The sequence below is a fragment of the Pseudorca crassidens genome, chromosome 2, assembly GCF_039906515.1.
Source record: "Pseudorca crassidens isolate mPseCra1 chromosome 2, mPseCra1.hap1, whole genome shotgun sequence".
NCBI lineage: Eukaryota > Metazoa > Chordata > Mammalia > Artiodactyla > Delphinidae > Pseudorca > Pseudorca crassidens.
Window position 1 is genome coordinate 48360034 of NC_090297.1, and position 22841 is coordinate 48382874.

The 22841-nt window shown below is 42.0% G+C and overlaps 1 protein-coding gene across 2 annotated transcripts in view; it reads right to left on the reverse strand.

The window, feature by feature from the left end:
* Positions 1-22841, reverse strand: part of DAB1 (DAB adaptor protein 1) — a 1170471-nt gene that overhangs the window by 475259 nt on the left and 672371 nt on the right. The window lies entirely within an intron of this gene.

The following is a 22841-nucleotide window of genomic DNA, read 5'->3' on the forward strand; positions in this document are numbered from 1 at the left end:
TCCTCAGGCTACCCTGTGATTCCCACTACCACAGCACATGTCACATGTCACACTGCAGCCTGTCTCCCCCCAGAGGCTGTTAGTACAGAGTGGGCCCCACTGAATGTTAGGGATCAAATGTTTTTTATGGCAAACTATACAAAGCATAACATTTGCTATTTTAACTGTTTTTTTAAGCATCCAGTTCAGTGGCATTAAGTACATTCACATTATCTACAACTATCACCACCATCCATCTCCACAACTTCTTCATCTTCCCCAAACTCAAACTCTGTACCCATTAAACAATGACTCCCTATTCCCTACTGCCCCCAGCCCCTGACCACCACCATTTTACTTTCTGTCTCTATGGATTTGATTATTCTAGGTACTTCATATATGCAGAAACATATAGTATTTGTCCCTTTGGGACTACCCCACCGCACCTAGCATAATGTCCTAAAGGTTCATCTATGTTGTAGCTCATGTCAGAATTGCCTTCCTTTTTAAGGCTGGATGATAGCCCATTGTATGTATCTACCACATATTGTTTCTACATTCATCCGTTAATGGACACTTGGGTTGCTTCCACCTTTTGGTGAAATTATGATTGTGAATAATGCAGCTATGAACATAGATGTATGGGATCAAATTTTGTATCATATTTTTCTGTGTCTCCAACTCAAACTGGCTGACCTACAAAGGGTATAAAATGATAAAAGATGTTTTATTCATCACAGGATGCAAATAGAATTTCTGTGCCAAATACTATTCCTGGAAATACAGGAGATATCCAGTAAAAGTACTGAGTACAAGGAAGTAAGAAAGGGAAAGATGAAAGAAAGGAAAAAGAGAAGAAGGAGGGAAGGATGAAAGAAAGAAAAATAGAAGGAGGGAAAGAGGCAGGCTGATTTATTCACAGCTCAGACCTACACATGGATTGACTTGGCTTTCCCATTGAGAATGTCCATCACACTGGAAAAGCCCATCTCAAACTTCACCTGAAAGGTGTTCCTTCTCTTTCTTTTTCTACCTTTTTCTTTCTCTTCCTTCCTTCTTTCCTTCCTTCCTTTCCTTTCCCTTCCCTTCCCTTTTTTTTCTTTCCTTTTCTTCCTTTCTTTTCCTTCTTTATTATTTTTTAAAACTTGGTCTCAGAATCAGAAGGCTTGTGTATATTTCTGCCATTTGACTGAGATAAGTCACAACCCCTGAAGCTCAGCTTCTTCGTCTTTGCAATGAGACAAGCTCATCTTCCCAGATCTGTGCATGAATGTGTGTTTGGTGCGAGGATGAACTATCAGTATACACAGTGAACCCTAAAGAACTATATGAACTATAGAGATTTCAATTCTTCTCCACAACTTTTCTTCTTCTGTGTTTTAATTATAAGAAGTCAATTAAAATCCATAATGGAAAAAGAGACTGGAGACTTAGGGAGAGTTTCATTTTAAATTCCATTTCTAAGCATAGAGACGAGGCGTGTCAAATTGTTAAAAAAATTTTTACATTCTAATCACTTTCTGACTCGAAGTTTCAAGTGTTCTCTTTGGGCTTGACACAGTCAGTGAAGATATTAAGCTTTTATAACACCAAAAAGTGCTAACACACAACTACAGTAATACTCCAGCCACGGGCGACATTTAAAGAATCCCCAGCTACATAATCACATTAACATTTAATGTGCCCAAGTTCAGTTAAAATATGTTTCCTCTCTTCTACATCTCCTTCCTGAAGCAAAACTGCCAGTGGAACTCGAGAATTCCATTTGTGTCCTGTGTTGAGTCCCCCGCAGAAAGGGGGATCCCCCAGACCTCTTTCCCACACAGGCAGCTCCCCGAGGTAAACACAGCTTGTACAGGTGGGCAAACATCTTTTATCATTTTCCACCCTTTATAGGTCAGCCAGTTTGAGCTGGAGACACAGGAGAGTTCCCAGAGAAATTCATTACTACCACTCATTCTGGTTTTCCGTCTCAATATAATTAAACTTGGCTAATTGTCTATCATGATTAAAATCATGCCAATAACAACCTTGTTCTCACGTTTGGCTCTGTTCCAAACTTGTTAATCGCTCTTGTTTTAGAGGAGGTCATTCTGTACCTCACCTCAGCTGTGAAATTCCTTATACATAACGTGCTTAGATAATAAGATCATCCTTGGGTGACCAGGAACCGTCAACAAGGATGGCACAGGCTGTGGCTAATATACGGGATAGCTGAATCACAATTAGACGCCTTCTTAACAGCCTGGAACACCATGCTGATTTTAACACAGTGCTATCACACTAGGGAAAAAACGTAAAGTCCCGAATGTGGGCTCAAAGGATTAACTGCACAGGGATAGGATGGCAGGAGTTCCCCAAAGAGACTGGATTATATAAAGCGGGCCCCAAGTTCAATGTGAATCAGTATGGCTTTTAAAAATACAAGATATGGGGACTTCCCTGGTGGTCCAGTGGTTAAGACTCCACTCTTCCACTGCAGGGGGTGTGGGTTCGATCTCTTGGTCTGGGAATTAAGATCCCACATCCATGTGGCCAAAAAACAAAACAAAACAAAACCAAGATATGCCTGCCTTAACCGCAATTCAACATCTCACCTGATCTAAGAGGTATTGGTGATAAGGTGTACTATTATTTTATGTACCACTAGGAAAAGATGATGCTGCCAATTAAAAGTTATGATGATACTTTCATGTCATTTAGAATTTGAATTTTATACTGAGTGAGAAATCTCTTGGACGCAAGTGTATCCTCTATCATGCAGCTCTGTTTCCGTGCTTTCCGGAGAAGAAATAACGTTTCATTTCAAAGCTGAATCATAGTGTAACCTTCTGGAATATCCTTTAACTGTCAATCCAACTCAGCACATGTAGTAACAGCAATGTGCATAACTCAGTGGAAGTGATGGCGGGATGAGCTCTGACCAAGTGTCTGAGCAGAGGTAGTGATGACTTCCTGTTGGCCGGCAGTGATGATAAGATGTCAGTGATTCGAGGATGCGGCCTCATTTCCCAGATACTAAAATGTGGAATAAATATGTATGTTAGGGTTTATGCAGTTTGGGATAGGGTCTAAAGCAAGAGAGATGATAACCCTGCTCTCCTTAATGCTGGTGAGTTCTGTATCTTAGGGAAGAACCTGAGCTCTGAGCAACATTTTCTGTACGAGGCTCTTCCTGATTTCCGTATGGCTTCCCCTCAGTTCTCACTCAACATTGCACAGGGCTCCGCTTACACCAGCTGCCGCAGTGTGATGTCATTTTTATTCCCATGTTCACTTTAGAAACTGTATGGTCCTTTAGAAACTCTAGGAGGGTCAAGGGAGCCTTCTTTATTTCTGTCCCATTAGCAGTTAGGGTGTGATATAACACATAGGAGGTGCTCAAGAAATAAAAGAACAAATAAAAGAAGGAATGACTATTATCCCGTGATGAACGCTGGGTCACACAATAGATTTCTCTCGTAAGAATTTGGAAAACATTATTGTGATGAAATGATGCTCAAGCAGTTTTAGTTACTGGAATACAAATGTGTCATTGTTAATGAAATTTCTTTTACATCAACAATGCCCCTGGATCTGAATTTCAAACAGCCTCTCACCTCCCTACCTCACCTCCGCACTCACGTGTATAGACCCTGTGTTCTCATGAGGAGCCCTCAAGACGATGTCAACCAGCTCTGGGTGCAAAACTCACTCTGCCACTTAACTGCTTGAGGGAACTTGAGGTTTTTACTCTCACTTGGTCTCAGTTAAAGAGACCTGCCCCCGAGATTGCCATGAGGATGAAATGCCAACTGGACAGCACCTACGACAGTGCCTACTATACTATAAATTCTCAGGAAGTTTTATCTCCGGGTTTAGAAAGCATGTCATAATTTACAAAGAGCTTTTGCTCTTACCGTGTCTTCTGGTTGGCATGCCAATCCTGAGAGGAAGCTCTTCTATTTTTATGTTTCAAACAGTAAAATTAAGACAGAAAAAAATCATAGTGGCAGATTCTTATCTAATCCAGTTCTTATCAAATGATGTTCATTTTTTTTAATAAAAGGATTTTCAATCTAGAGAGAACATTGGAGATGATCTGGTCCCAAACTCTCATTTATCACATAAGGGAATGAGGAGCAGAGAGAGACCATGATTTGCTTTCAGCACCACTCACCTGCTGGTGGAAGAACTGGGATTGAAGCTCACAGATGTGGACTCTGAAAAAAATGCTTACTTCAGTATTTTTTAGCCAAGATGGTGTACAACTCTGAGGATTGCATCCTCCAGTGGGAACACTTTCTGGTGCTCTGTGGTCTACTCTTGTCCTCCTCTCCTACCTCATTTTCTACTGACATGACTCCCCTCTCTCCTTCCACACTGATTTTTCTGTTATCCCTCAAACATACTCATTCCCCTATGTACTTGCTTTCTGTCCAGAAAGCTCTTCTCCTGCTCCTTTCCACGTCTGCTTTATCACTTAATTCAAGTCTCTGCTCAAATGTCACCTCTTCGTAGAGGAATTCTCTATCCCAATTAGCCTGCAGACCCCAATAAAAGAGCCCCACTATCACCTAATGTTCTCAATGCACTCGCTCTGCTATTTTCTTTATAGCACTTATTATTTCCTAATGTTATGTATTTATTTGCTTATTTAATGTTATGTCTCTTTCACTATGATGTAGGGTTCATGAGGGCAGTCACTGAGTTTGTTTTGTTCATCATTGCGTCACCACCAAAATTATGCCTGGCACACAGTATATGTTCCATGAAAATATTCATTGACTGTCTACTATGTTCCAAGCACTGAGATAGGCCCTGGGGGGGGGGGTGGGAATTGTGAGTCAAAAAGATATTCCCTCTGCCTTCCTGCAGTTTCTAGTCTAGTAAGGGACACATACATTGATTAAATAATTACAGAAGTATATGGTAAGAGTGTGTAATCAGGAGAAGCAGACTAGTCTTGAGATTCTGGGATTATTTCCCCAAGGAGGTAAATTTCTGCATACACATCTGATGGATAAATGTGTGTAAACTAGGTGAAGAGAGTGGAAGACCGGTGTTCCAACAGAGAGAACACTAATAATACGTTCTACCGGCAAGAAGGGGTAATGATGGAGGGCAGGTATCAGGACGATGGGGAAGTGGGTAGAAATCAGACTGTGGGAGACTCCTCAGGACATGTTAAAGATTTTGGCCTTTATCCTGTGGGCCATGAAAAGCCATTGGAGGATTTTAATCACAGAGGTGATAAGTTCAGTTCTGCCTTTTTCAATGATCCATTTGGTGATTGTTTGAAGAATGATGGGCAAGAGGGTAAGGGAGGGATCAGAATGACTAGTTAGAGGTCACTGCAATAGATCCAGAGGGGAAGTGACAGTGGCTCATACTAGGGTGGAGACTGTGTAAGTGGAAAGAAATGGATGGACCAAGATCTTAGAGTTACACTTAATGGGATTTGGTCAAGGACCAAGATTGAGGAAGAGGGTGTGTCAAGGATAACTCTGAGATTGTTTTTTTTTTACTTGTGAAATTGGATGAAAGGTATTGATGGAGAGATGGAGAATCTTGGAAGATGACAAGTTCATAAATGTTATTTTGGATGTGCCGAATTTGAGATGCTTTCGAGACATCTAAATGCAGGTGTGAAATAGCAAGGAACATAGGTCTGGGGCCCAGGAAAGATATATCTCTGCACTGGAGATACATCTGGCCCTCAAGGCTATAGGTGTGTCAAGTGTAGAGGACAGTCTGAGAAGAGGCCTACAGTGGTGCTTTATGAAACGCCATCATTTAACGGCCAGGTGGAAAAAGATGGATGTGAAAGGGCACAGAGAAATGGCCAGAAATGAACGAGAAACCAGGAGAAATGTGTCCCACTGAGGCTGAGGGTGGAAGGTATCCGTGGAGAAAGGCATGATCAGCAATGGCACACATGGCAGGGAGGTGGAGGAAAGGGTGCTGGGGTGGGCCTTTGCGGTTGATGACATCGAGGCCATTTGTGGACTAGTGAGGGCCATTCAAGTGGAACAGTGCAAAAAGAAACCAGATTAGAAGAGGTCAAAGGGAGAGTAACAAGATTTGTAATGGAGATGGCAATAAAAGACAGAACTTTTAAGAAGAATGGGTGTGAAGTTAAGAGAGAGAAAGAGAAAAGGTTATAGTTGGTGGGAGAATGGGTGGGATCCCTGGTAGGTTATTTATCTATTGATTCAAAACTGAAGACTCGAGCATGTTTAAATGATGATGGAAAGGAACATCTTCTCAAAGAACATGTTTCAAAGCCTATGTAAATGAGCTGGCCTTGGCAAAGGAATTAAGACCACTCTCCTCTGTTGTAATTAGGAGGGCAAAAGGGCAGGAAGGAAATATTTATTGTAGAGAGTGAGAAAATAAGTTGAACAGAGAGGCAATCCTTTTGAAGTTGGTGGTCATGCCAGTCTGCCCATTGAAGTGACCCTCCAGTCACCTGGGCAGCCATGAACGCCAAGTGAAGACTGATTCAGCTTATTCTAGACTGGGGTTGTTCTAGATGTAGGTGATAAAAAAACCAGAGAGACACTGAGTGAAGTAAGTCAGAGAAAGACAAATATCATACGATATAGCTTATATGTGGAATCTAAACTATAAAGAGGTACAAATGAACTTATTTACAAAACAGAAGTAGAGTCACAGATGTAGAAAACAAGCTTATGGTTACCAAGGTTTATGGTGGGGAGGGATAAACTGGGAGATTGGGATTGACACATACACACTACTATATATAAAATAGATAACTAATAAGAATCTACTGACAGGGAGATCAGCTCGGTGCTTTGTGACCACCTAGAGGGGTGGGATAAGGAGGGTGGGAGGGAGGGAGATGCAAGAGGGAAGAGATATGGGAACATATGTATATGTATAACTGATTCATTTTGTTATAAAGCAGAAACTAACACACCATTGTAAAGCAATTATACTCCAATAAAGATGTAAAAAAAAAAAAACGTAAAAAAAAAAAAGAATCTACTGTATAGCACAGGGAACTCTATTCAATACTCTGTAATGGCCTATGTGGGAAAAGAATCTAAAAGAGTGGATATATGTATATGTATAACTGATTCACTTTGTTGTACACCTGAAGCTAACACAACATTGTAAGTCAACTGTGCTCCAATAAGAGTTAAAACAACAACAGCAAAAAAACCAGAGAGGCAAGGAAGTTAAAGATTGTGACAAACGTGTTACAGACATTATGTTGAATAAAGAACATACTTATCATTTTGTTTCCTGGTTGGACAGAAGACATTTTCTCTTTCATGCATTCTTATTTTGAGCACTTTTTTTAGGTGAGGTTTTAGGCTTACCTGGGTCAATTTGGTTCACGTCCACTCTTTATATTTGACTGTGAACTGTTTTGAAGGAAGGGGCCGTAACTAATTCATATCTGCATTGTCAATGGCTGGCTAGGTATTTTTCACATTTTGGATGCCTGATAAATGATAACTAAGTACATTGTATAAACTGATGCATGTGGAGAACATTTAGGCAGGACAATTACCAATAAAAACATTTATCCATTCTTTAATAAGAGAAATAATAATCACCACTATTCTTGATACAGATTTATGGTTTGCTTCTCAAAATAAAACACACAGAGTGAGCTGAAAACTAGACTAAGTTCTGAAGGAGAGATGTGGTCATTATTTTTTCAGTTCTCTTCGCTAAGGAGATGTTATTGCTCCTCCTTCCAGAGAAAGGAGAAAAAGGGGAACCAACCAGACTAGATCACTTTAAAATTCTTCATTAGCATCCACACTGAATACCTTTCAATGGCAGGAGCCTTAACACGGCTCTCACTGTATCTGGTGCACGGAAGACGAAGCCTGCCAATCTTGCAACATGTCTCGTGATGAAGGAGGTCAACATATCAGAAAATAAAATCAGTGGCAGAGATTTCAAAGAAATTTATCCCGAGAGTTCTTCTCAATGAATGCAGTGCAAGATTGAAGAATTCAATTACATGAAAAAGAGGCCTTTTAAAAATACCATGCCCAGCTGTTAGTTTTTCGTCATTGCTAACATGAAGGCATATTGTTAGCCATCAGGAAATCTCAACAAATTCATACATTCAGATCACAAGGGATTTGTTTGGTAGATGGATCGGAAATCTGGTCTGCCTCTAGCTCCTTACCCAAGATTTCATTTCTGCCAAGGAGAACGTTATCCGTAATCAAACACAGAAAAATCTAGCTCGTTGCCACTGAGCTGGTTTATTCCTTTAGAAAATAATCCTGCTTTTAATTCTGATGGAACATTATAATTAACATTTTTTTTAAAATTTGGGGGTTGACCAATTGGATTTCTTCTCTCTTAGAAAGTAGAGATGGTGAAGGGTTGTCTAAGTACATTCTGGAAAGCAGTAGCCTTTGTATGAAGAGCCTTAAAAATTCATCTTATCTTGTCTCCTAATAACTCAAAATCTAGGGGTTAAGTCAAAGGAAATAATATTTTAGACTCTAAAACATAAAGCTTAGCTTATATAATTGTTCACTGCCGCTGGTTGTGTAGTGATCTCCTGTAAGACTAACAGCCATTAATCCCCTACATCCTGGCAATACGTGTTCCCTCACAAGGTGACTTCAACACTCCTGCTATCCAGAGGTAGAAACTATTTTTCTATCCCTTGATTTTTGACTGTTTTTTTTTTTTTTGACTTGTCTTGACCAAAAGAATGTGATGCAAGTAGAGTTTCACTGGTTTTTAGACCTCAAGAGGTCTTGGAGTTTCGTTGGCCCTCTTGTCATGCCACCCTGACATCTCCATGTAGGAAAGCCAGTCTAGCTTACAAGAGGATAAAAGGCATTGAGGAGAAGAGAGGCACCCCAGTGCTCAGCCAGCATCGACTGCCAGGCATAGGAATATGGTCATCTTGGACCTTCACACTCAGCTGACCCTCTAGCTGATAGCAGCTGCTTGAGTGAGTCCAAGGCAAACCAGTAGAATCCACCCAGCCACCCAACAGAAACATGAGAAATAATAAAGAAATGTTGTTTTAGGGCATTTAAGTTTTAGGATGAGACACTCAAAGTGAGGCATACTTGATACACCAAAAAAATGGAAATAATAAACAATATTGGAATGATTAAATAAATTATGCTATAGTCACATGATGGAATATCATGCAGATATTACAAGTTATTTTGGCAGAGAGTTTTTGGTGGTCTGGGAATGTGCTTGTGTTACAATGTTTAGTAAAAAGAAGTATGAAAAATTTTATATATCATGGGCTCTCATTAAGTAACAGAGAAAATGGCTGGAGAAAAGATACCAAACATTTCAAGGGCTACTAATGATTAAATCAGTTATATCTTTGAACTTGTGTTTTCTCCTAGTCTGTTCTTTTTAGTTTTATTTCAGCTTCCTCCCTTTATTCAAGCCAACAATCATAAATGCTTGTTAAAATAGTGGGTCCCAAATTGAGGCAGAACCTTTGCTAGTGTTTTTAGGAAAGATCACTATCAACATTTATACTGTCCTGCAGAACCTCCTTCTCTCACAGCTCTTCTCTGCAGTGTCAGTGGGAAACATGGAAATGAAAGAAGCTCGCTGGGTAGGACAGTCACTTGTGGAAAATTTAATCTGGGCAAAATAGTTAAAGAGGGATCAATAAAGAATATGTTTCAGGTTAGGAGGCATATTCTAGTTTGGTTTCTTTCATAGCACTTAGCCTTTCTTTGATGTCAGGTTTTCTATCTGTCTGTTTATTTGCACATCTCTACATCTAGCATGCTAAGTCTGGGATTTTATCTATCTGGTTCCTGCTATATCCTGATCATAGAACAATGTTAGCCATAGAATAGCACTTTAAATAAATATTCATTGAATGAATAAACAATGTAATAGAGCAAAAACTGGCTTCATATTCAGCAAGTCTCTGTCAGATGAAAACGTAGTGGAGAAAATCCTGGTCTTAAGAGTCTGCAAACCTACTCTAGAAGTTCTTTAATTTTGGAAAAATCCTCTCACTTCTTTGTGTCTAAATTCCTTGCTATGAAGGAATTTTAGAAGAGGGAATGCAAAAATTTACCCTCAAAAGGTAGACGAAAGATTAAGTGAAATTTATGAGAAAGTAAACAGTAAATCCTGGACAATTTTAAACTAGTAACAATACGTGGCACTTGTCTATGTGTCAAGAGCATTACATGCATTAACTCTTGTCCTTGTTGCTATAGGATGTAGGTATTATTATGTTTCCCAATTTGCAGATGAGGAAATTAAGCCTTATGGAGACTTAGACAAGATAGACCAGCTAGGAAGAAGAGTTAGAATGCAACCTTGGTAGAGTTTCTTGGTTGGTTCCAAATCACATACTCATTCTAATATAATAATAATTGCATTTGATAACAGATAAATGCTACTATCATGATACAAGAATGTTAAGATTCTTCTCTCTTTGCTCCTTTTCTGACAAACTCAGATTCTCGAGATTGACAACACAGGATGCTCTAGTCAAATTCCTGAACTTCTCCTTAGGGCACTCTCCTTGGATCCCTTGTCTTTTATTGCCCTGGGATTCAGACTGTACATTCTAGAAAGAAAAGAAATGCAAGAGCCATATTGTTTCTCAGTCTCCAGGTCCTGCCAATTTCATATGTACTCATTTCTCTTATCTGAATTGACACTGCCCTGGTGTGGCCCCTAAAATCTCTCCCCTGGACCTTTGCTGTTCCCTCCTAATGAGTCATTTTGCTTCTTGTCTCATCCCTCCCACCTGTCATCTGCACTATGTCAAAATGACCCATCTGTAACTCTGACCTTACCATGTCACTCCCTCTTTCCTATCATTTACAAGGAAGTCCATCAACCTAACAAAATATACAAGACACTCTAAGACTGAGTCCTTTGTCTTGGTTGTTAGTCCCACACTACTCATTCCCTGCCTGGCAATGTCTGGCTGACTGCTTACCACCCTTCTCACATGGCCTTATTTCTCTTCCTGGTGTGTTTACTCAGGGTTACCACAAATTCTACTCATAATTCCCTTCCAGCCACCAGGACTCAGCTCAGGTGTCACCTCATCCAGGAGGTTCTCCTCAATCCCACAGCTGAATTGGGTACCCCTCTTTCCTGCTCTTAATACCCTCTGCTTATCTATTTCATCTACCAGAAGGTGAGCCCCGGGATAGCAAAGGAATCCTGTCATTGCTGTCCATGAAGCGAGAATGATATTGGGACCTACACTTTGTAGGATTATTATAAGGGTTAAACGACTTAGCATATGTAAAGTGCTTAGAATAGCGTATACAGCAGCAGTACTCATGGGAAGCACTCAGTAACTGTTTGGTATCATCTTAATATTTTCAGAAACCTGTACCATATCTGGCACATAGGAGGCACTAAAGTAAATATTTGCTGATTTTGAGGCACCAAATTGTCTATACTGTCAACATTGTTTAACAATTTCATAATGAATTCTTAGCATCTCCACTGCGTGTCCTTAAAATAAGAAAACAATTTTAAAATTGTCCATTTCAACACAAGGAACCAGGATTCCTTGGAGAAATAGCTGATTTTGGTCTGGGGCAAGCAATATACAAGATGAGCCCAAAGCATCTTATAGCACCAGAACGTAAGGAAGTGACAAAACAAAACAAAGCAAAACACATGCCATGATGGGGTATCGAAAGGACATGAAAGCCAACTGAAAGACGTTCTATTGGTCAAAAAAAAAAAAAAAAAAATCTGAGCAACAAAATAAATAAAAGAGTATTAGATTTTTAACACAAAATATAAAATAACTATCCATGAGTCCATACTGATATAAATAAGTGACAATATATAAATAAATGAGAGAGAATAGAGAAATCTCTTGTGCAGAAGAATTTCAAATTATTTCTGTAAATACTTTGCCCTCAAAGAGGTGGAGCAAAACTCCATACTCCTTGAGTCTGGGCGGGGCCTGGTGATTTCGTACAGTATAGAAAAGGAGCAAACAGGAATGACTTCAAAGTGGAGAAGCCAGGCAAACACCATCTCGGCCAGGTGATCATGGCCGACATCAATCTGGATAAGTCTTGATAATACATACCTTTGATGGGATGTAATGAAAATGGTACGTCATCTTTGTGGGGTTCCTCCCCAAAACCTATAACTTGAGTCTAACCGTGAGGAAAACATCAGACAAAACCTAATTGAGGGACTGAGAAACATTCTACAAAATACCTGATGAGTATTCCTCAAAACTGCTCAAGTCATCAAAACCATGGCAAGTCTGAGGAAACTGTCACTGCCAAGAGGATCCTAAGGAGACCCGAGGACTAAATGTTACATAACATCCTGGACAGGATTCTGGAGGAGAAAAAGGACATGAGGTAAAAACTAGGGATATCTGAGTAAAGTATGGACTTTGTTAATGCTAATGTATTAATTGGTTCATTGATTGTGACAAATATACCATACTACTATAAGACGATAATGGTAGAACAAACTGGGTGTGGGTTATATGGGAACTCTGTACAATCTTTCTATAAATATAAAAATATCCTAAAATAATTTTATTTTTTAAGAAGTGTCTATTACATGCCAGACACTCTGCAAGATTTATTTCCCTCATTAGCTAATTTAATTCTTGCAGCAACAGATGAGAATATTGAGTCTCAAAGAAACTAAGAGATTTGCCTAAGGTCACACAGCTAATAAATCTCAGAACCAGGATTCAAGCCTGGGAGTATCTGCCTCCAAACTTCATGATCATTTGATGACATGGTATCGAGACTCTAGGAAAAGAAGGATTCTTCCTGAGGAGTGCAAGTGGTCAGAGAAGGCAGTGGGTGTCATCATGCAAGACGAGGATGAGAGTGTTAGTGATTAGCATAGCATAGATGCTCAATACTTTTGATTTCCTTCCATAATTCTTGCACGTCTAGGTTTCTTGACTAACTAATATTCTTATTTCGATGTTTTTACTTTAGGAACGACTACTTAATTTCTTAAACAACTTCCTTATCCACTCTAAGAAATAAGTTTTGGAACAACATTTCATTTTCCACTCTACTTTTCCTTAGAGAAGACTTTCACTCCGTTTTTGGCTTGGTAACTTTGGCTTAGGGGAAGTCTTTCTTGATGTGCCAGAATCCTCCCGAGCACAGCAGGGCTGCTGAAATTGTTTGACTTTGCATTGCATTGTTAAGAAATAAAATAAGAGAAAAAAATGCAAGAAAGTGGGAACATTTTGCATCAATATCCTACTTCATTTATACTCTTTCTATTGGAGCATTGATCAGTCTCTTTTAAGTCTTTAAAAATGAAACTTGGAAAAAGAAATTAGTTTCTAGTAAGTTTTGATTATTCTTCCCTGGTGGACTCACACTGTTTTATCATCAGTGTATTTTCCCCCCTTTTATGTTTTCTGGGCTTCTGGCATGAGTTTTACCTCATGGAATGAAGCCAACAAAACTAGTCTCTATACATACATACAACCAAAGATTTTCTTCCCAGTATATATTTATTGAGTCAGTGTACGACTCTTTCTCTCCGTGTGTGTGTGTGTGTGTGTGTGTGTGTGTGTGTGTGTGTGTGTGTAGAGAAAGAATAACAACGTCCAATTGATTTACCACGTTGAGTCCAATCAATGGTCTTATAGTCAACCACTAGGGCAGGGAACTCCCGCCCATGCCCATCCCACCCCCATTGGCCTCCCCCTGGAATTCCTACCTTTTTAACTACCTGCTCTGCTGGCCCTCTTGCATTTCAAACCTACAGGCTCCACAATTTTCCCACTTGTCTATCCCTGTTCTCCCAGTTTCTATACATTGCACCCATGTCACCACCATTATCCAGATGGGAAGTTTAGAGGGGCCTTGGACTCTTCCCCTGGGCACACTCCCTTTCTCTGTTCAATCGCAAACTCCTGCTTCCCCTCCTTTCTAGTTAATCCAAGGTCCTCATTATTTCTCACCTGGATCCTTTCAATGATCTCCTAATTAGTCTCCTCACCTCCAGGATTTCCCGTCCATAACCTATCTTCCATCCCCCCACTGGTTTAATTTCCCTAAAGCACAGCTCTAAGCCTGTATCCCCACTGCTAAAACAGTTAAATGGCTCCCCACTGCCTCCAGGATAAATGCCAAAATCCTTATCTTGGCATTCAAGGCCCTTCCCCATCTGGCCCTAAACAACCTTTCCAGACTTATCTCCTATTACTGCCCTACATGAATTTTGTGTTCCGGCCAAATTGATCCACTTATTACCGCATGCCTGTGCTGTCTCTGATTATGAGCCTCTCTGCTCAAGTGAATTTTGCTTTTTGGATAGGCTTACTCATTCCTCTCTGTTTGCCGTTAAAGGTAAGCCCACCTAACCCACAAGGTTACTTCTGGCCACCCAGCCCCACCTAATTACCTGTCCTGCTAATTTTGCCTTTTATGTTTACCATTTTAGTGCATGTTCTATGTTTCCACCTCAACTATGAACCTCTCAAGGACAGTAATGGCGGATGTGGTGGACACTTTCAGTGAGCTGGCTCTCTATCAGCCTGTCTTGAAAATAAAAGCATGAGGGCCTGAGTTATGAGATAAATCTGGCAGCTGTCCTCACGATGTACTCAGCATCGTTCTTTCCCTCTGGCAAGTGGGGGTCTGCAGCAACTAAGTCCTTCTCTTTCCTTCTGTCCTCGAGGTTCAGCTCTCCTCCGGGAAGCTTCATGGTCTCTTTTGTAACGGGCTTCCGCATCTACAAGTGACCTTATCCACTGGTTTCCAAGATGTGCTCAGAGATATCTGAACTCCAGTGGAAGATTCTAAGTTGTCTTAAATGGGAGGGGCCTTTATCTCTTTCCTACCTCCTTCTCTCTGTTGATAACCTACTCCAACACACACACACACACACACACACACACACACACACACACACACACACGCTCCTGAGTCTGATTTCAATGAACTTCTACCACAGTGATTCAAAAATATAGTGAACCCAAGAATCCTCTGAAGAACTTGTTAAATATGTAGATCCCTGTGTCCTACCCCTAGATATTAGGATTCACTAGGTCCGGACTGTGACACAAGAACACGTATTTTTAACAAGCTCCCTGTCTGATTCTACTGATGGTCTGAGAACCACACTTTGAGAATCACTGTTTTACATTGTGGCCCTTCATTCCTGCCCACTGGCACTTTCAATCTGGACCACTTTCTATTTCTGAAAATTTCTCTGTACATTCCAACCATGGTGCCCTTTGCTCCAGTTCTGCTTCAACAGCAGTGACTTTCCTTCTAACCCTATCTCTCAAAATCCTACCCACCCACAGGAATGCATGGCTCATGAGAGCAGGGACGTTTATCCCTGTTGTTCAGTGTTGTATCCTCAGCACCTAGAATAGTGCCTGGCACATAGGAGATGCTAAAAAATCTTTGTGGAAGGAAGGAGCGAATCTGCTAAGGGGGAAATCAAGTGCCATTGCTTTCTTGAAGCAGTTCTTGATCACTTCCAAAAGAAATGGTTGCATGTTCTCAATCTTAGCACCTTTTTCCCTGTACTTGATCTTATGGGTTGGCAAACTCTTTTCTATAAAGGGCCAGATAAACATTTTAGGCTTTGTGGGACATATAAACACTGTTGAAACCATTCAGTTCTGCAGGTGTAGTGCAGAAGCAGCCAAAAACAATATGGAAACAAATGATCATGGTTGTGTTGCAATAAAACTTTATTTATAAAAACCAGGCAGATGGTGGGCTGGATGTGACCCATAGACTGTACTTTGCTGACCCCTGCTCTATTAATTTATGTATAAAATTTCTTTCTTTGGTTAGATTCCTAGATTATAAATTCCTTGAGGCAGAGACAGAATCTTATTAGGAAATAAATGTGTGTGTGTACATGGGCATTGTGCATGTGTGTCTGTGTGCATGTATGTTCACATGTGTACATATACATTTATATATGTAGATACAAATACAAAACACACACACACACATATCGAGTGCTTGTGAATGTATTATTTAACTTCTTTGATCCTCAGTTTTCTCATCGCTAAGACCTCCTTCTAGGATACTAGAGATGAAGTGCTTAACCTATAACACATGCTCAATGAGTCTTACTTTCCTTCCTCTTTTTCCTTAAAACAGCACTGCCATCCCCTCTACAGTGCACTCAGCAAACATTTATTGTGGGCCTACAACGTCAAAGGACCACACGTGGAACTCAGTGAAATTCTGAGGTGAATGAGAAGAGAGCTGGGAGAGTAGCACCCATTCTAGATCAGGAGTCAGAGATGTGTGACCTAGTCCCAACTCTACTCACTCCTTCCCCAGCACATTGACTTTCCCATTCTTGGAGACAGCCATTCCATACCTTTTCATTCTCCTCACGCCTCCCAGAGTCCCTACTCACACCCTCACCTTCTTAGCTAATGACCTCACCTCATACTTCACTGCAAATAGATGCTACCATAGCATTCTGTCACATTCCAACCTCAGCGCTACAAACGCCCTCTCAACTCTCTGCACCTGTGCTCTGTGCCTTTCCTCCTGCTCCCATGGGTGCAGTGTCCCTACACGTATCAGAGCCAGACCCCCCCACCCACCTCTGAGGCCCCTCCCTTCTCCCTTGCCAAGGACTTTTGTCTTTTACACATATTCTCTCTCCTTTGCATCATTAGTCATCCACCAAACATGCTCTCATATCTCCCATTTAAAAGCAAAAACAACGAAAGCCCTAAAGATGCAAGTGAAGTTCCCTTTCCCATTCATATTTCTAGCCCATTCCAATTGGCCTCCTTCACCACTCTCAAGGCCAGCAGTACCCTCCATGTTGCCAAGTCCAATGGACACCTCTCTATACTCATTTTACCTGTGGGTGGGATTCCAGACCTGACCACTGCCTCCTTGAATTGCTCTCCTCTCTTGGCTTACACAGTTTCAGCACCCCTGGTGGTTTCCATCTAACTTCACTGGCCTCTCCTTCTTCATCTCCTTGGCTGGTTCCTCCGCTTCCTCTCCCAAATCCTGGGGCTCCTGTATCTTCTCTATCCACACATTCTCCCTGAGTGAGCTCACCACGGCTGTAAGTACCATCTAAATGCTAGTGACCCCCAAGTTTCTATCTCCAGCACAGAATAATATCCTGAGCTCTAGATATCACCGAGTTTTCTACTAGATGTCTCAAATGTAATATGTCTTCAGTGAAGCTCCTCATAGCCACCCAAGCCAGTCCTTCTCCAAGTCTTCCTCATCTCAGCAAATGGCACCTTTTTGCTTAAGAAAACCCCTTGGAGTCACGCTTGATTTCTCCCTTTTTTCACATTCTCTCTGCGCCAATCTAATAAAACTCTATTGGTTGAACTTCCCAAATCTATCTCCACTTCAACTCCACTAGCCAACCTAGTTCAACTGCTTGTAACAACCTTCAGACCTAAACTTTTCCTCTGGCATCATTAACCTCCCATTCTACTAGTTCATCACCATTGCCTAGCAAACAGGCTCTCCTGTCTCCCCTCTTAAAAGCAAGACAAAAACCATGGATGACTGCAATACTCCCTAACTGGTTTTCTACATAACTCTACTCCCCCAAAACCTATGTTCCACATGGCAGCCAGAAAGCCCACCAAATAAATATAAATCTGATTGTGTCCCTTCCATGCTGGAAACCCTTCCCATTGCTTACCACTGGTAAAAACAAAAACAAAATAAAAACAAGCTTCTGCCTACCTCCCAGGCCCCAACAAATGCCATTCTTCCAGCCCATGATGTTTCATCCACAAGGACCTTCTTGCGGTTGATTAAACCCAGCAAGCCCCCTCCTACCTCTGGGTCTTTGAATTTGCTGTTTCCTCTGCCTGAAATGCCCTTCAACTCTTTCTGTGGCTGCCTCATTCTATCCTTTAGGGCTCAGCTTAATTGTCCCTTTTTCAGAGACCCCCTTCCATGACCACCTTCGCTAGAATAATACCATAACGTGCAAGTGTTCTATTTGATATTCCTCTGTTTATTTCCTTCATAGACATTATCACAACAAGTTATTCATTGTTTATTAATTACCTCATTTTTTTTCTAGTTTGTGGCCTGTCTTTCATTGACAAATGTAAGTTCCATGAGGACAAGACTTTGCCATAATCATTGTAGAGTCCTAACACTTAGTCTAATGCTTAGCACATGGTAGCAGCTCAATAAATATTTGTTAAATGAACTGATGACACGTTCTCATCTCCAGACCTCCACCCAGCCATTTGGGATACCTCTCTTTTCTTTGTCTGCGTGGCAAAGCTACTTTTGTCATCCAGATTCATCCTAAAAAGCACCTCCTCTGTGTTTCTATTCCTCTGGGAGGTGGCCACTCCTCCTTCTGTGCCTTCATGCTTTCTGTCCCCACCTCTATCACAGCACTAGTAATAATAACAATCACTCCTGTTTATCGAGCATCACTCCACATGCAGTGCCAAGCGTTTTAAAAATATTGTCTAACTCAAAATATACAACCTCACTCGGAGATAGGAAATATGCCCTCCATTATACAGATGATAAAACTGAGTCCCAGAGAATTTAAGCAACTTGTCCAAGGTCACAAACTAAGGCAGAACCAGAGATTCAAACCCAAGTCTGTCTAATTGCAAAGGTCATTTTCTTCAGCACTGAGCTACAGCTTACACTTCCTTGCACTGTAATTTCTTACATAGCTGTCCCTCCCAACCTTTCTGAGAGCAGCTCTGAACATCCGCAGGATCTAGAACCCCACTAGGAACAGAACTGGTGTTTAAGAAATATTTGTGGAACAAAGAAATCTGTCATCCACAAGTTGATCGAACGCTTTCTGAACCTAATAATACATATTAACAGCCAGGAAGGAAAGGAGCAAAAGAAAGAAATTCAGTTGGAAGGCTCCAAGAAGGAGGTACGCAAAACAGCTAAGTGGGCGAAGTGTGTGGAGTCCCAGCCTGGATGCTTTTCACACCAAAGACAATACCAAGGTCACTGCCAAAGAAGACGTACATTATGTAATTAGGGAGCACACTGCCAGCCATTACTCCAGAAGCTATTTCAAATTGAAACATGCCGGTGTTTGTTCATGTCCCTGTTCACATGAACAAAAGGCCTACATCTTGGAAACTGCTTTTCTTTGTTTGTTTGTAACAGCTCAAGGCATTCTTTGCTTGGCAGCCCGTGGCACAATCTTGCTGCAAGCACCGCCTGGACCCCAGGCGCTGTGGACTGTCGGAAGGAAATGAGGAGGTAAATGAGATGCCCAGTTTGTGCCTGGGGCATGGTTATTGGATGGCGTCATGAGACAATGGAGCCTGTGGGCTCCTGCCTCCTGGGGTGCGACCCATCTTTGTAGATGGCAAAATGGGGGCTGTCTGTGGGAACGACCTGGGAACACCCACAAAGACAGGACAGACCAGGGCTGCGTCTCCCATTTCTGTGCCAGGCTTGCTATACTTTCTCATTTGTTCCTGACAGCAACATGGTATTCCCACTTTGCAGATGAGAAAACTAAAGCTCAAAGCATTCATGACTTGCAAAGGTGACACAACCAGTGGCTGAGCTCAGGTGTAAGCACTGGTTTGTCTGACTATAAACTCTATGATTATTTTTCTGTCTTGTTACCAGTGAAGCTCTCACTTCACTCCTGCCATATTGGCATACTTGCTGTTCCTCAACCCTCCCACAGTCCTGCCCTGGAACTTTCATACTTGTTCTTATTTGTGCCTGACTGTCTCTCCCCTCAGATTATGCATGTCCCACCCCATTCCTACCTTCAAGTCCTAATACAACGTCACTCTCTCAATGAGGCCTTTCCCAACAGCCACGATTGTCATTCCCTATCTTCTTCCTTTCTTGGCTTTTCTCCATCAAACGTATGACCATTTGACCTAATAAAGATCTACATTTATTTTCCTTGTTGTTTTTGCCTACTGTCGTTTCCCCAAAACTAGAATGTAAACTCCATGGAATCAGTAAAACTGATGTATGTCTAGAGCCTAAAATAGTGTCTGGCACATAGCTGGTGTTCAATAAATGTGCACTGACTAAAAGAATAATTTGAACTTCCAAACAATTTGGACATCAGCAGATCAACTACATCAGTATGAAGTTAATGCTTCTGGGGGGAAGTTACTGAGACAATAAAAGTTGGATCAAAGAGCTGGCAATACTGAATAGTACGGAGAATGGTATGCTAGATCCAGATTGTCTGGGCTTGAATGCTATCCCCATTCCTATTAATTTATCATCTTGGATGAGGAGCCAGACTTCGCTGTGCCTCAGTTTCCTCATTTGTAAACTATGTATGATAAAAGTATTTCTTACATAGGGCAGTTTTGAAGATCGAGCTAGGAGACCTTCAAGATGGCGGAGGAGTAAGACCCGATCACCTTCCTCCCCACAAATACATCAGAAATACATCTACATGTGGACCACCTCCTACAGAACACCTACTGAACGCTGGCAGAAGACCTCAGACTTCCCAAAAGGCAAGAAACCCCCCACGTACCTGGGTAGGGCAAAAGAAAAAAGAATAAACAGAGACAAAAGGATAGGGATGGGACCTGCACCATGGGAGGGAGCTGTGAAGGAGGAAAGGTTTCCACACACTAGGAAGCCCCTTCGTGGGTGGAGACGGCAGGGTGGCGGGGTGGAAACTTCGGAGCCATGGAGGAGAGCACAGCAACAGGGGTGCAGAGGGCAAAGTGGAGAGATTCCTGCACAGAGGATCGGTGCCGACCGGCACTCACCAGCCCGAGAGGCTTGTCTGCTCACCGGGCGGGGCGGGCGGGGCTGGGAGCTGAGGCTCCGGCTTCGGAGGTCGGTTCGCAGGGAGAGGACTGGGGTTGGCTGTGTGAACACAGCCTGAAGGGGGCTAGTGCGCCACGGCTAGCTGGGAGGGAGTCCGGGAAAAAGTCTGGAGCTGCCAAAGAGACAACAGGCCATTGTTTCGGGGTGTGCGAGGAGAGGGGATTAAGAGCGCTGCTTAAAGGAGCTCCACAGATGGGCGCGAGCTGCGGCTATCAGCACGGACCCCAGAGACGGGCATGAGACGCTAAGGCTGCTGCTGCCGCCACCAAGAAGCCTGTGTGCGAGTACAGGTCTCTCTCCACACCTCCGCTCCCGGGAGCCTGTGCAGCCCGCCACTGCCAGGGTCCCGTGATCCAGGGACAACTTCCCCGGGAGAATGCATGGCGCGCCTCAGGCTGGTGCAACGTCACGCCGGCCTCTGCCGCCGCAGGCTCGCCCCGCACTCTGTACCCCTCCCTCCCCCCGGCCTGAGTGAGCCACAGCCCCCGAATCAGCTGCTCTTTTAGCCCCGTCCTGTCTGAGCGAAGAACAGATGCCCTCAGGTGACCTACACGCAAAGGCAGGGCCAGATCCAAAGCTGAACCCCAGGAGCTGTGTGAACAAAGAAGAGAAAGGGAAATTTCTCCCAGCAGCCTCAGGAGCAGCGGATTAAATCTCCACAATCAACGTGATGTACCCTGCAGCTGTGGAATACCTGGATAGACAACGAATCATCCCAAAATTGAGGCAGTGGACGTGGGGAGCAACTGTAGACTTGGGGTTTGCTTTCTGCATCTAGTTTGTTTCTGGCTTTATGTTTATCTTACTTCAGTATTTAGAGCTTATTATCATTGGCAGGCTTATTGATTTGGTTGCACCCTTCCTTATTTTTTATATATATATATATATTTCCTTTTTCTCTGTGAGTGTGTATGTGTATGCTTCCTTGTGTGATTTTGTTTGCATACCTTTGCTTTTATCATTTGTCCTAGGGTTCTGGCTGTCCGGTTTTTTTTTGTTTGTTTGTTTAGTATAGTTTTTAGCACTTGTTATCATTGGTGGATTTGATTTTTGGTTTGGTTGCTCTCTTCTTTCTTTCTTTCTTTTTTTATTACTTTTAAATTTTTTAATTTTTAATAATTTTTTATTTTAATAAATTTATTTTATTTCTCTTTTCTTCTTCCTTCCTTCCTTCCTTTCTTCCTTTCTTTTTCCCTTTTCTTCTGAGCTGTGTGGCTGACATGGTCTTGGTGCTCCGGCCAGTTGTCAGGCCTGTGCCTCTGAGGTGAGAGACCCGAGTTCAGGACATTGGTTCACCAGAGACCTCCCAGCTCCATGTAATATCAAACGGCCAAAGCTTTTCCAGAGATCTCCTTCTCAACACTAAGACCCAGCTCCACTCGACGACCAGCAAGCTACAGTGCTGGACGCCCCATGCCAAACAACTAGCAAGACAGGAATACAACCCCACCCGTTAGCAGAGAGGCTGCCTAAAATCATAAAAAGGTCACAGACAGCTGAAAACACTCCACCGGATGTGGTCCTGCCCACCAAAAAGACAAGATCCAGCCTCATCCACCAGAACACAGGCACCAGTCCCTTCTCCCAGGAAGCCTACACAACCCACTGAACGAACCTTAGCCACAAGGGGAACACACCAAACTCAATGGGAACTATGAACCTGCAGGCTGGGAAAAGGAGACCCCAAACACAGTAAGTTAAGCAAAATGAGAAGACAGAGAAACACACAGCAGATGAAGGAGCAAGGTAAAAACCCACCAGACCAAACAAATGAAGAGGAAATAGGCAGTCTACCTGAAAAAGAATTTAGACTAATGATAGTAAGGATGATCCAAAATCTTGGAAATAGAATGGAGAAAATACAAGAAACATTTAACAAGGACCTAGAAGAACTAAAGAGCAAACAAACAATGATGAACAACACAATAAATGAAATTAAAAATTCTTTAGAAGGAATAAATAGCAGAATAACTGAGGCAGAAGAACAGATAAATGACCTGAAGATAAAATAGTGGAAGTAACTATTGCAGAGCAGAATAAAGAAAAAAGAATGAAAAGAATTGAGGACAGTCTCAGAGACGTCTGGGACAACATTAAATGCACCAACATTCG